Genomic DNA, 12,400 nt, shown 5'->3' on the forward strand with positions numbered 1-12,400 from the left:
TACACACAAATTCAAACATGTGGGGTATGTACACTTGCATTGCCAGAATAAAGAAGAAATTTGAGGAGCAGTATAAATTTATAAACTTTTATTATTAACATATATCCAAGCTCCAAATCTATCATTTCATTAATGAGATTTTTTTCTTCCTCTCTCCTAGAGCTTCTTTCCCAAAATTTCACAAAATATGCCATCAACTCTACCATTTAGTATTTTTCTAGGTTTCTTATCTTTTTTGCTTATGTCCTTAAGGTTTCCTATGTCCATGAAAGTACATGCTATAATTTGAAAGAAACAATCTTTTTCTCCCAAAGATTTTTAAGTTTCTTTTTGTCTTAAATGTTCTAAAGTGTTATTAGTAAATATAATACTTAAAGTTCATTAGAATGTTTGAATAGAGACTTCTGTGGTTTTCTTTAATTTTGGAAAATCTAAGCTTAATATTGTCTAACCCTATCATATTCTGGAAATCCTCTTAGATATACATTTAAAGAGAACCACTAACAGAAGTCTAAAGAAACACCATGTAAGAAGTGCGGAGTTATGCTCCATTTCCAGAATAAGGCACATCTACATAAATTCTTTGGCATTATTTTGCATGAGTGATTTGTTTTTTTTCCCCTATGTATTTATTCATTAGATAATTTATTTACTTCAATATGGACTAATGGATATTTATTTTCTACTTTATGTTATAATCCAATACTACTACTTTTAAAAATGTTGGACTGCTCAGTGACTTTCTTCCAAAGAGTACAGTATACAAAGCAGTAAATTTAGTAACTGTATAGTGGAGAAATCAGACAAACACTACTTTTATCAGGTGATCAAGGTCCACATCAACAGTGATAAGTCATACTCATCACATGTGCCCTTGATACATGATGAAAGCAATACTTTACCTCTATGGCCTTTCTTCCATCTCTAATAACCCCAGTTTAATAATGAGAAAATATCAATTCCCAGTAGAGAGATATTCTATAAAATACCTGACCAATAATTCTCAAAACTGGTAAAGTCAGTAAAGGCAAGGATAGTCTGAAAAACTGTCACAGTTAATAGGAGTCTAGAGATGTGTAACTAAATGTAATCCATCAGGTGAACCTGGAACAGGAAAACTAAGAAAAATGAAAGAGCTCTAAATTGGTAATAATATATCAATATTGGTTCATTAGCCATAGCAAATATATTATATTAATATAAGGTATTAACCATAGAGAAAACTAGGTCTTGGGTGTATGGGACTAGTACTATCTGTAAATTCCTTTTATAATTTTACAACTGTCCTAACAAATAAAGTTTATTTTTATTTTATTTATTTATTTTTTTTTGAGACGGAGTTTCACTCTTGTTACCCAGGCTGGAGTGCAATGGCGCGATCTCGGCTCACCGCAACCTCCGTCTCCTGGGTTCAGGCAATTCTCCTGCCTCAGCCTCCTGAGTAGCTGGGATTACAGGCACGCACCACCATGCCCAGCTAATTTTTTGTATTTTTAGTAGAGACGGGGTTTCACCATGTTGACCAGGATGGTCTCGATCTCTTGACCTCGTGATCCACCCGCCTCGGCCTCCCAAAGTGCTGGGATTACAGGCTTGAGCCACCGCGCCCGGCATAAAGTTTATTTTTTAAAAGGGCATACGGATATTGAGAAACATCTGTATACTACCTAATATTTATTTCCACCTTATTACTCAAACATGATAATAGAGGAAGACTAAAATGAGTATATGCATTTAGACAAGACCCATATACTGTGGTAGGTCATGAGCTGGGTTTGTTTTGCCTCTTGAATAAATTCATGCTGGGTTTAAAAACTCAGGTGCAATTAAGGATCTGTCACAGTTTAACTCTCAAACTTTGATTTTGAGCTAGGAAGTTAGTGAAGTGGCTTCCAGAGTTGACAGAAAATAGCTTGAGAATTGGAAGACCCAGCACTTTTTGACCTAGAGAATCTCCAAGCACATCAACCCAGATTGAGCCTTCTTGAGAGATAGAAAGGAAGGCACTGAGAACATATTATTTTTATCCTTACTCCAAACTAACTTACTATTGTCTTTTTCAAAGTCAAGTAAGATTGCTGGTGTAGTAAGTGTCGGAATGCTTTAATTCTGCTGAGCAGCAAACCTATTGGGTTGTTAAGCTCAACTCTGCTCACATTTAATTATGAAACTATTCATGAGGAATGAAGAAAGAAACTCCTGCTAGTTAGGAATTGATAAACCATGAACTTGATATCTCAAACTTCCACTACATAGAGTTCAGGATCTCAATTTTCTTTTTTCTTCTTTTTCTCTTTCTTCCTTGTTTCTTACTTTTTCCTTTAGCTCAATACATTTACTAGAAATAAAAGTGGAGAGAAAGCTTAGCTGCTCAGCTGTGATGGAGCAATATAAATATCTTTAAAAATTTCAATATATGCTTAGATTTTATATTTTATTTAAATTATTTTAATAATCTATTGTTTTAATAATTTAAGGTAATAAAAATATTTTCTAATAATCTATTGTTTTAATAATTTAAAGTAATAAAAAATATTTTTTGACACCCTGTGTGGCAAACGCCTCAAGATACAAGAGTAAAGAAACTTTTGAATAGTTAATTATTTTTGTGTCTTCCAGGTTATTTCCTTTCATTTTTGTGTCTTTTGGTCATTGTTTATGCTTATTTATAGTCACTGTGGATTCATAGTATGTTATAGAGAGAAGTATAATCAGTCCTCATAGTTAGATGACTGTATTTACATATTCTTTTGAGAAATCAATAAAATATAAAAAGACAAAAATGGAATATAGTTTTAGAATCATGTTTTAGTTTAGAGTTCTTTAATAACTTTAGTTTCTGCATATACATTGAAAGTAATCCTCCAGTAATACCAGCTATACAACTGTGAAAGGAAGGGTGAATGGCTTAACTATGCATTTTTGTTTAAAATCAACAGACATGTCAGGACTAACATGCGTACAAAGCTTTGGCTATTTGTAAAATGATTGGTTATAAAGCGTAAGAAGAACCAGTTGTGGAAGATGTTGAGTTTACATATGCAGTTTGAGAACATTTGTGTATGAATTATCTCTTTGATAGTTAAAGGTGACATATAACCAGAAATTTGTATAAAATATAATATTTAATGTTTGGAGATAACTTTTGATAGTAATGAATATTCAGGGGGGTGAAATGATGAGAAAAATAAGATTATTTGTGAAATAAATATATAAAAATTATCAATAGCCCAAAGGAATGACTAATCATAAAGGATGTATATTATTTTTCTATTGCTGAGTAAAGGATTGCCACAGGCTGAGTGACTTAAAACAATATTTGATTATTAGTTCACAGTTCAGTCTGTCAGAAGAACAGCATGGTTCTCAGGAAATTGAGTTCTTTGAAGTCGTAGGATGGGAGTCCCCATTTCTTCAATCACCATTAACTGGGAGCTGCTCTCATCTTCTGTAAATCACCTACATTCTACACTAAATAGTCCTCTCCATCTTTAAGCCAGATATAGTGCATCAAATCATCGGCTTGCTTCAAATCTTCCCCTCTGTTAAAGCTAGAGTAAAAAATTTGCTTTTGAAAGGTTTCATATGATTCAGTCTGACAGGTATCTCTTTATTTTAAGGTTAACTGTGCCACATAACATGACATAATTTTAAGAGCAATATCTCCTCATATTCACAGGTTTAGGGTCCTGGTAACAGAAAGGAGTCCTGATCCAGACCCCAGACCCCACGAGAGGGTTCTTGAATCTTGAAAAAAAAAATTCAGGATAAGCCCACAGAGTAAAGTGAAAGCAAGTTTATTAGAGAAGTACAGAAACAAAAGAATGGCTACTCCATAGATAGAGAAGCAACAAGGGCTGCTTGACTGTGTATACTTATAGTTATTTTTGATTATATGCTAAACAAAGAGTGGATTATTCCTGAATTTAACAGGAAATGGGTGGAGATTTTGGAAGTTATCCTATATAGTCTTAAAGGATCTCACCCCTTTTTAGACAATATAAGACAACTTGATCATTGCCATGGCATTCGTAAACTGTCATGGCACTAGTGGGAGTGTCTTTTAGCATGCTAATGCTTACAATTGGCATGTAATGAGCAGTGAGAACAATCAGAGGTCACTTTATAGCCATCTTAGTTTTGGCGGGTTTTGGTGGGCTTCTTTCCTGTATGCTGTTTTATTAGCAGGGTCTTTTTTACCTGCATCTTGTGCCAATCGTCTATCTCATCCTATGAGTAAGAATGCCTAACCTCCCGGGAATGCAGCCCAACATGTCTCAGGCTTATTTTACCCAGCCCCCATTCAAGATGGGGTCACTCTGGTTTGAATGACTCTGACAATGTCACAGCTTTGGGAGGCCATCTGGGAATTCTGCTCATCATGTGGTGCAGGAATCCTAAGATATTGAGACAAGGAGAACAGAAATAGAGGTGTAAGGAGGAAAGGAAAGGAGAATAAATATATATGTGATCAAACAATTGGCAATCAATATAGGAACTTCATACATGCTCATTTATTTTGAACAAATAGGTTTAGAAGGAAGCTACAGAGAAACAATAGAGTTAAAATTGTAAAGGCCGTAGACTGAAGTATGAATTGGGATTGCACAGAATATTGCTCTTTCAAGAAACTTAAAAGAGATGAGAAGGAAACCAGGTAGAAACTAAGAAGGTCAAGGATGAGAGGGATGCATATGATTTTGTTTTGAGGAGATCCAGAGGAGAGGAAGAGCTAAAGAATGCTAGGAATAAAAGCAAGTAAATTAGAAATTCCATCTACAAAGTTTTACAAATTAGCAAACCACATGTGCTGAGGATTCACAAAAGCCAACATAGATTTTTTTTTCCTTTTTTTTAAACAAAGTAAGTCCTTGCTTGTTTAACAATACAAGAGGAAGTAGCTCTGGCATTTTCTGAGTGTGTTAACATTTCTTTTGGTATGTATCTTGCAGTTCCTCAAAGTATGTCTTAATTGCATTCTGAGTGTATTTTCCAAAACAAAATGATCTGAAAAGGTGATCAAATATTTGAAATTATAACACTCCAAAAATAACTAGATACATGTTTGGCATACTTGATTAACTGAGAAATTTCTTTGAGTTTAGGATTTAAACTGTCAAATTTAGAGGAATTAATACTTTCACTTTCAATATGTTGCACATTTTCTATCATCTTAGCAGCTGAATCTATACAAATCTCTAATTTTTTAATTGTGTTTTTAGCCAAATAACTATATGTTCCATTTATTTTTAATTGATTGGCAAAAGACTCATAAAATCAACTGAATAAACAAAAACAGGCTATTTAATATAAAGTATATATTTTAGCATTGGAATTGATTATTAATCTATAAGATATTTTAAGACAATCTATAAATAGCATGTTTGGCACTATGTCCTAAAAGAAGTACTAGATTCCTCCAAGAATTGTTATTTCTGTTACATACACACCTTTTTAAATACCTCTGTGAACGTCTATCGTATGTAGTAGAAATAAAACAAAGTGCAGTGTAATATAATCAGCCACACCCAGGGCAGTACTTTCAATTTAATGTTTTTTTTTCCCCAAAGATTATGGCTGTATCATAAAATTGTATAATTTTAAATAGAGGTAATTTTTTTAAAAAAAAAGCAATTTAGTTAAAGTATTTTAAACAAATTGAGAAATTTCTTAGAATTTACTGTCACCCTATTGAATAATTAGCATTTTCATATAAATATATTTCAAAAATATGGAAAGTAAAACCATAATAGGAAAATATTGGTAACTCCAAAATAAAAAAAATAAATAAAAAGAAGTATCACTAGTACCATGACATAATTAGAAGTGAGACCTTTGGCAATAATGACAATAAACAGCACTTAATCAAACATCTATATGTCTAGATGGCATCTTTTTTAACAGCTCTAAAGGAGGCACAGAGCATGACTGTGCCTTACAAGAACCTCACTTCCCCCTGGGTGGCCTGCAAATTGGAGAATGGCTTATTTTCCTTGACCATCATTGTCACTACTCATCTCCTCACTGATGAAGTCTTTTGCCTTTCTGCTTTGTTTGGTTTGAAGAATTCTTGCTGAGGCTGAGAGTTCAGGTACCTATGATCCAGCCTCTAGAAGTACCACATAGAGATGTCATCTTGACTGTGTGCCCACTTCCTGGAAAGCAGACAATGATCGGGATATGGATCCCTTTTGGGAACCACACATGTATATTTCTTTCCTTTTTATTGACAGAGGCAATTATTTTTTACTACTAACCTTAGGGAACTTCCACTTTTACATGCAGGATTGATCACATATTTTTATCTGTTTCCTCCTCAACTCCCATTTATATAACAGTAAAAAATAAAAATAAAAAATTTAAACTATATTTCAACAAGGACAGAAAGAATGGAAAAGTTACAGGTGTTATACTGGACCGAGCTGATAAGAAATGCCAACACATTTTGAGACATGGGAAGTGGGGAATGATTGGCAACTGACAGAGCAGAGAGAGAAAGATAATCTTCAAGGTCATGGAGCCAATAATAAGCTAGCTAATTTACCCCCTCTGAAAACCAGAAGGCTTAGGGCTTTGGGAGCGTCAGTTTTTTTCCGAAGGCTAAAATATGGGGGAATGAGACTGAAAACAGTATGATCGAGGTAACCAGATTTCTTCACTAAGCCTTTGTTGCCAGGCAAATGTATCTATCCCACTGCAGCCACATAGACAAAGTTTACTCTCCAAATCAGCAAGCTCTGGACTCTAAGAACTAAACACAGCAAAGGACAGATGTGAAACTAAGAATTAATGCAGATCTGCATAATGAATAGTGACACTCTCTGCTTTCTTCCTCATCATATTTTCCAGGATTCATTTGGGAAAGTAGAGAGATCAATAGTAAACCTACAGCTAATGATATTTCAGGACATCTTCAATGGAATAACAGGCTCTCACACTAATGACAAAACTCTTTATTCAAAAAGTGAAACTCATCCACAAATTTTCTCCAATTATTCCTTTAGTGCTTCACTTTTAATTATATGTAGTTAGTCAAAGATAATCAAATATGTGTCCAAAGAAACAGCGAAAAAGAAGTCACAAAAAACTTTAAAAAAAATCAAGTAAACTAGACAACGTAAAAAAGAAAAAATTATTTTTGAAAAAAATGTGATCTTATACAAAATGTGTAATTAGAAGAAAAAAGAGTCATATGATTATATTTTGACATATGAGATATGAAGAAATTTATATGTTGGCACAGCTGCTAACAGGAAGGAATCTTCCACTTCCCTTTCTCCACTTGCTGCTGATTAGCATGCACACAAAAGCAACTGGATCTGCCATTACAAATAATAAAACAGAAGTGACACGTTGAAAATGGCAGAGAAATAAGACAGGTTAAAGAGGATTCCTAATACTGTGGAGCTACCATGTCAATTCCCAACTGCCAATAAAAAATCACCTAGTTATCTAAGAGAAAAATATGCCTATTTGATTTAAGGTATTGCTATTCAGAGTTTTTCTACAGCAACCAAATCTGATAATGTTACCTAGTTGGTGTCTTCTTTATAAGCACACAGAGACTACAAAGGAAAAAACGGGGAAAATGATGCAAATGGATGTTAAGAACAAGCAGTAGTAACTTCACAAAGCTAACAGTGAAATATCTGCAGATAAGTAATAAATCGGGCTAAAAAGGAAATAAATTTTAAATTAGAATGTATGTCCCACCAAAATATCTATTAATTTTGAGACTATAAACAAAACCATTTAAGCAAGTTCTAAAATTGTTAGAAACCAGCATTCATTGTTTCTCATGAAGCCATTGGAGAGTATACTTAATAAAAATGATAAAGTTTAAACATGAAAGGAAAAAAAATTAATACTGGAATTAGGAAGCAAGTAATTAACATAGGAAAAATGCAATGAGACTTCCTAGAAATACAATCAAAAGAAGTCCCCTGACAATATCTGTGTAGCAGGTCTAGAACACAATACATTTAAATTGGAAGGTTAAGACAGTGTGTTTCAGGAAGAATGAATCCAAGAAAAAAATGGAATAGATAGTTTATGTTGGGAATAAAAACTCAGAGTCTCAAAGAAAATGAGCACTCAAGCAAAGGATTTCTCAGCAAGGCAAATTTACTTCTGCAGAAGTGTGCTGCTCACAGGGCTGGTAGCTACAAGAACACACAGAACAATGGAGGAAAGGGGTTTTTATTCCTAATGCAGTTTGTCCCTGCGACTGTGTCCTGCCTCCACTGGCTGGAGTTGAGCTGCACAATCTAAGCTGAACCTGATTGGCTAGCTAGAAGAGTGCAGGGGTGTGAGTTACACTAGTGGGAAAGGCAGTTTTAGTGGGAAGACCACTTGTGGTGGGAGGGTTAATTTACAGAATGAGTAGCAGATGTGGGCTCTGTAGATTTTGACCGGTGGGAAAGTTGTTTACTGAAACCAGGGCAAGGAGGCACAAAGAACAAGGAAGTCTGGCCTTGAAAGTGGGGAACAAAGAACAAGGGAACCAAATGAACCAAACCCTTTGAAGAGGAACTTCTTCTTGTATTTGACAGTTTACCTGATACAATTATTTAAACATGTTGAGAAGAGTTTCATAGTTCTCTCAGAAAGTCTGGGTTAATCAATCAGTGATAGACAGAAAGAGGAGACACACAAATAAAATAATTATTGATGCCAAGAAAAGCAAGGCTCTGTCAAAATCAGTAAGCATAATCATCATAGGTAACAGAGATCTGCTCTCAATGCTATTTATAGTCATAAAAATGTAACCACTATCGAGCCAAAAATTGAGATCAGAGAGTACTGAGCTAAGTATGTGGCAAAGAAACTGACAAAGAGGACATTGAATAGGACAGTTACATTCTCATCTTTCTTTGTAGGCAGCTGATTGTATTTTGAAATGAAAAAAAAAAATCTATAAATGGTAAAACACGTTATACCACAATTTAGAAATATAGAGAAATATGCCATAAGAAACAGTGGAATGTGTGATATGAATTTGTCCTTGTGGAGTAGAAATCAGAGGCGTGGAGGTGATGAAACAAAAATTGCTATTCTTAGTTATACATCTTAGAGTACTGTTATTTTTACAAACAAAGCTTATGTATTTAATGAAAGTAAAATTGAAAAAGACTCATCTTCATACAGTTATTTATTTCAGTCCCATAAAAGTTACCAAGGCAAAGAAATGCAGACTCTCACTTTGCTTGGAAGTGAGAGTATTTCTGTGGAGACATTTTTGGTTTTATCAGTTACATTGTTGTTCTAGCACCTCAGTTTATATCAACGTCAGTTGGATAGAACAAATAAAGAAGCTTTATTTTCTGGTTCCCTGAGCACTGACTACCTCATCACTAATTATACCTCAATATTTCAGTAAGCAGAGCATGTTGAAGTGAGGCAGGATCTTACATTTCTTAACCAATATATTCATTAGACTTAATCTATTGTTAATTTCTTAACTGACATCCAAATAATAGATACACATGTCGTACTAATTATCTTGAAGGTATAAGACTATCTTTGCTGGAAATGATAAGAATATATATTTATATTTTTCTGTTGTCAAATAATCTAATATCATTGAATCATAATCAATGGCTCTATGGGATTAAGTAAAGCATGCACAAATGCTCCTATAACTTTCAATTAACATATTTTTATTGTGCAATGTGATTAAGAAATGAACTTATAATTTTCACTTTTTCAGCCTTTAATTGCTACTTTATTTCTTCCCTTTTATCCTTTCTTCCTTTCTTTTTTTCTTCTCTTTTTAAACATTTTCTTTTTGGCTCTTCCAGAGATACTCCATAATAGTTATATTGCTTTCAAACAATAGCCAGAGCAAACCTCATCAATTTAAGAATGGAGAGTGCATCACATAACGAGTTTATGTCTGTATCTCCCTTACCAAATGGATCTAAAGTGACATCTCAGGGGCCTGTTAATGAGATTGTCTCATGTAAGGGAATCTGGTAATGGGATGCTACCAAATCTCATTATTTAGAGATAATGTTAACAAAAATTAAATTAATTAATGTTCAATTTGCCCTTCACAAGCAAAAACAATTTAAAAGAGTTAGCCGGAAAGATCATGAGATACTGGTGATTAAATATATTTTAGGATCAAAGTCTAGAATTTGCAAATTGGGAGGTTGACAGAACAAAAGTAGCTGTGCATTTGAAAAAGCCTTTTGAAAGAAAGCTGTTTTCAAGCCCATCAACAACTGATTCCCCTTGATCATCTGAGGCTACATTAGATGGGTCATTCTTACTTCCAGAAATTACACATACAATTCTATTTTCTGAAGTGCTCTTCTTCTATTTATAAATTGTTTCTCCTTCAAAACTACTAAAAAGTCACACGTTATATGTAGCATTCTTAACGTGAGTTTCAGTTCTTACATTTGAATTGAAGCCATCCATTTCCATATAGAACTATACACTTATAGATGTAATTGCATTTGTTTACCACAATAGCTGTGCTGTTGGTAATGGAAATGCATGTCTCACAAGAATCAAGTAACCTTTCTGGGAGAAATATTTTAGGTAGAAGTATCTTAGATAATTAGTCATACTGTACAAAATTGAGTTAAGATATAAAGTTAAGAAAATTCATTACTATGGATCTTTACTAAAGAAGTGATTGTTTCTTGTACATACATCAAAACAAAAATGTCTTTAAAATAATGATCTTAATTGCTTCCAAGTGTTACATCTCTGCATATGTGATATAACAATATTATATTAATAACACCATGTTATTTATCTCTGTCTCATGCAAACCTGAGAGCATATAAAAAAGGAAGACAGACTGTTATCTTTATATGTCATAAACCCTATTTCAGATGCATAAAACTCTATTCATTCATCCCATGACTTTTTCAGAGAATAATATGCACCAGACACTCATTCATGTATAGGAAGCATAGAGCACAACATGGAAAAAATTACTGCTTTCAAGAAACTATCTGCATTTATTTTAATGGAGAAACAAAAAGAGAACAAGATGTTTAAACATACATTAGAAACATATGCCAATAATTGGGCAAAAATGTTTTCAAGTAGGGATTAGTGTTAGGAAAAAATAATGATGTGATAGAAAGTGACAATGGTGCCCATATGCACTGGTTGTTAAAGTAAACCTATCTGAGGAGATTAATTCTGGTTAACACCTGAATGGCAAATAGGAACTAAGCAATTTAAGATACAAGGTTCAATCATTTCAGGCAGGGGAAATAGAATATTGCAAGACCTTGTAAAAGAGCCAGCTAGTCTCCCCTGGTGTTCATTTTCTCCTTCTTCCTTTTAATAAACAAAACCATGTCTTCTAAATTTAAAAACAACACATATATGCACAGCTACTGGCCACATTCCTAGACTGTGAGATGCAGCCCTGTGAAATGAGCAACCTATGGGCTCTAAGAGGAAATATATTCAACTTCTAGGTGATGCATCTAAAGAAGAAGTTATTTTCTGTTTTCTTCTTCCTGTGGGAAGACATCCAAATATGGCCCTGATGGCTTAAGTAATGCAAAAACAAAACCATAGGTATCTAACCAAACAGCAAGTTAAAGGCTCTTTTGCCTGTCCTAATTGGGTATATATGAGAGAAATTAATTTTTACCAGCTCTGAACCACTATTTTTTTTTATTCTATTTGTTCTGAAAATTTGGCCTGAACTGCTGTAGACTCTATGGCAGGAATAACTTTGGGCATAGAAGAAAATGTTAGAAAACCAGTGTGCATAAAACACAGCCTGAAGAAAGCTGACAGAGACTCATTTCTGAGAAGCAGGCAGTGATCCACTCATGGGTAGTGTGATGGTTAATACTGAGTGTCAACTTGATTGGGTTGAAGGATGCAAAGTGCTATTCCTGGGTGTGCCTGTGAGGGTGTTGCCAAGGAAATTAACATTTGAGTCAGTGGACTGGGAAAGGCAGACCCACCCTCAATCTGGGTGGGCACAATGTAATCAGCAGCCAGCATGGCCAGAATAAAAAGCAAGCAGAAGAACATGAAAAGACTAGACTGGTTTAGCCTCTCAGCATATGTCTTTCTCCCATGCTGGATGCCCTTGAACATTGGACTCCAAGTTCATCAGCTTTGGGACTCTGACTGGTTTTCTTTCTCCTCAGCGTGCAGATGGCCTTTTGTGGGACCTTGTGATCATGTGAGTTTATATATATATGCTCCCCTTTTTGCCCTTTGATCTTATCTGCTATTTAAAGTAGTCAGTTGCAATGTTGTGTTATATATATCTAACAGGATACATATATCCTGTTAGTTCCATCTCTCTAGAGAAGCCTGACTAATACAGATCGCCTGGTGGGCCTTGAAAATCATCTTATTTTAATCACATTCAGTGAAAAGTTTTCAGAAGAGAGTGATTTAATTTAGC

At 34.3% G+C, this 12,400-nt stretch overlaps 1 long non-coding RNA gene across 1 annotated transcript; it reads right to left on the bottom strand.

The window, feature by feature from the left end:
• Window positions 1–2,546: 2,546 nt before the first annotated feature.
• LOC116565118 lies at window positions 2,547–9,231 on the bottom strand. Its single transcript, XR_004275270.1, has 3 exons — window positions 9,202–9,231; window positions 4,201–4,397; window positions 2,547–3,540 (listed from the first exon to the last, which is right to left on the bottom strand). It is a non-coding gene; the product is annotated as an uncharacterized LOC116565118 (long non-coding RNA).
• Window positions 9,232–12,400: the final 3,169 nt, after the last annotated feature.

This window comes from Sapajus apella, unplaced genomic scaffold, assembly GCF_009761245.1.
Source record: "Sapajus apella isolate SASKATOON/1434 unplaced genomic scaffold, GSC_monkey_1.0 scaffold39, whole genome shotgun sequence".
Classification (NCBI taxonomy): domain Eukaryota; kingdom Metazoa; phylum Chordata; class Mammalia; order Primates; family Cebidae; genus Sapajus; species Sapajus apella.